The sequence below is a fragment of the Kogia breviceps genome, chromosome 8, assembly GCF_026419965.1.
Source record: "Kogia breviceps isolate mKogBre1 chromosome 8, mKogBre1 haplotype 1, whole genome shotgun sequence".
Lineage (NCBI taxonomy): Eukaryota > Metazoa > Chordata > Mammalia > Artiodactyla > Physeteridae > Kogia > Kogia breviceps.
The window spans coordinates 105,320,810-105,324,170 of record NC_081317.1 but is presented as its reverse complement, the minus strand read 5'-3'; positions in this window follow the sequence as shown (position 1 = coordinate 105,324,170).

The following is a 3,361-nucleotide window of genomic DNA, read 5'->3' as shown; positions in this document are numbered from 1 at the left end:
ACATTATGTACAATAGCCAAGGCATGGAAACAACCTAAGTGTCCATTAATGGATGAATGGATAAAGAAGTTGTGGTATATAGATAGTATTCCATTGTTTGTAAATACATTAACATTATACAGCATTGTATATAACCATTAAAATGAGGAAATCTTACTATTTTCTACAACATGGATGAACCTCGAAGGCATTATATTAAGTGAAATAAGTCAGACAGAGAAAGACAAATACTGTATGATCTCACTAATATGTGGAATCTTAAAAAAAAAACAAAAAGACCAAAATTACAAAAAAGGAGATCAGACTTGTGGTTACCAGAGGTGGAGGGTGGGGGAAGGAAATTAGAGAAAGGTAGTCTTAAGGTGCAAACTTCCAGTTATAAGATAAGTAAGTACTAGGGATGTAATGTACAGCAGGATGACTATAGCTAGCCCTGCTGTAATGATATATAGGAAAATGTTGAGAGTAAATCCTATGTGTTCTCATCACAAGGAGGAATTCTTTTTCCTTCTTTTTATTGTATCTGTTATGAGAACATGGATGTTAACTGAACTTGTTGGGGTAATCATTTCACAGTATATGTGAATCAATCCATCATGCTCTATACCTTAAACTTATACAGAGATGTATGTCAATTATTTCTCAATAAAACTGGAAAAAAAATAAATGGGAATAGAATTTCTTGCTCTTTGACCACTGCTTTTGAGAGAGAAAGATGAGAAGTTGACCAAGATATGCCTTGAGCTGAATAATCCTTTTTAGTTAATACAGAATTTCTTAGGTTTTTTTTTTTTTTTTTTTTTTTTTTTTTTTTTTTTGTGGTACGCGGGCCTCTCACTGTTGTGGCCTCTCCCGTTGTGGAGCACAGGCTCCGGACGCGCAGGCTCAGTGGCCATGGCTCACGGGCCCAGCCACTCCACGGCACGTGGGATCTTCCCGGACCAGGGCACGAACCCGTGTCCCCTGCATCGGCAGGCAGATTCTCAACCACTGCGCCACCAGGGAAACCCTCTTAGGTTTTTTTTTAATCCCCAACTCCCAAAAGAAGCTGACTGGTTGGCCCTTGGTATTTCTTGTAGTTAGTAATACCAGATTGCAACTTTGACCGTAAAGCATATATACCAATCCATTACTTATTAAAATGAATACCTAATGGATGTATTACAGGAAGGAAGTACTAACATGTTGAAGCTTTCCTTTGTTAGGGGTTTTACATATATTACTTTATTTCACCTTCACAGTCAGTGATTCACAAATGAGTGATATAGGTCTATAATTCCTATTTTACAAATATAAAAGGGAGGCTCGGAGGGATTAAGTAACTGCCCAAGGTCATGTAGCTTGACTTTGTAGGATAGAAACCAGACTGACGTCTTCTGTCATCAAAGCTCATGATCTTTCCAGATCGGCTTGGAATTTAGAGTATTCTGTGCTACTATTCTATTCTTCCCTATTCTGCTACTTGGTTTATGTTGAGCTTCCAATGGCTTTTAAATTGCTATGGGCTTTCTCAACTTTCTAAGGACATATTTTGTTGCCCTAAAATATACGAACTGCTTCTTGCTGCCTGTTGAAATCCCTTCTGTCTTTGAAGTCCAGCTGATATTATGTCTCTTCGAGAAAAATCTTGAGAAAACTGAAACTGAAAGTGATCTTTGCCTCCTCCGGACTGTAGTAAAACTTACTTGTATTATTTGAGTGTCATTTGTTGCTTGTAGCTGCTAATTATTTTTTCGTGTCATTTTAAATTTTCTCCATTTCATTCAAGGTTTTTGAGGGCAGGGACCACTCCTGTTAAATCTTATCTCAATCAGTGGCACGAAGTAGATGTTCAATAAATATTGTTTAAACTTTATTAGAGAGTGATTAGTGAAAACTAATTTGGTCCAGATGTACAGAAGGCTAATAAACATTGCTTTACTAATAAGCAATGTTAAACCATTTAAATTTTTGACAGCAACATCAATGGAGCTAAAAAGATTGTCAAATTAGAAATTCTTCTAGTCTTGCTTGAGTGCCTTAATACTGATGATTTGTACTAGTCCACTAATTTTATTCTATATGTGGATATTAATAAATCCCTTACAATATTTATTTTTTTAAAAAGGTAAGGTAAGTTTCTTTCCTTCTATTTTTGTTAACAGTATTTTTTTGCTTACCACATTTTAATCTTTTTTCCATTGAGCACTAAAGTAAGTGCCAGTCCAGCTTCTGTCAAAATAATCACAAGTGGACCCAGTTTAAAACGATGAGCCTTTACGGGGTCTTTGCAAATCCTCCTGGTGCACACTTAAGGCATGAACATTTTAGGCTTTGTTGCAGAGGAGTTAGAAAACTTGTCTTATAAACTTAAAGCTGAGAGTTGAATTTTCTACAAGCAAATACAGATTAGCTCCTTGCCCTCATCTTATGACCACCTCTCAGAATATGATATATAATACATGTTTAATACATATTTGTTAGGTTAAATGTAAAAACTTGAGATTTTATAAATGGCCTATTGAATGTCACATGTACAGAGGACTGATGTGCCCTCAAAATTCTTTTTCTCATTTCTTGTCTCTTTGTAGGCAGATCTTAATATTGAAACTTAAGGCTGGAGGATAACTTACTTTCAGGAGGCCAGTCTAGGCATGTGACATGAAGCCAGTGGTTCAATTACCAAAGTGGAAATTTGCCTGATTAGCCTCATTTGGCCTTCAGGGTCCTCAATCATCTTAGATGACTTATGACATACTGCAGTTGGAACCTCAGAGTTTCCGGAAGTTAGAAGCACTGATGATGTTTAATTAAAACTTCTCATGTTTTAAAAATTGAATAATACAAAATTAAACTTCTTACAATAATGCAGTGGCACTAACTTAGGAATTGAGCTGATAAAACTAATTTAAGATCTCCAATAACCTTGAATCCACTGACTTTTGGGGAAGAATCTGAAATTTACAAGTTCAGTGAACAAAGTAATACAAGGAGAAATTTAGAATCATCTCTAAGTCACCCTTGCTCCTAAGAAAAGTTAATTATTATGTAACACTTGGATAATATTTTTAATTTTGGAAAGTACTTTTTGTCTATTATCTCATTCAATTATCATCATTGCAAATACTAGATCTTATTTACTAAAGTGTAGATGAAACAAGAACATTTCTTTAGATTTATAAGACCAAATTTTAAGTAATAAGCCAACTAAAAATGATTTAATATATTTCTGTGGTGAAATTCTATGTGTATCTGTAGCTTTCATAAAACAGAACTTCATACAGAAAATAGTCTAATGCAAAGTTAATTTATCCTAAACACATTTATATATTCAAAAGGGACCTTATTTCATCATTATTTATTAATTAGGGTAAAGTAGCTT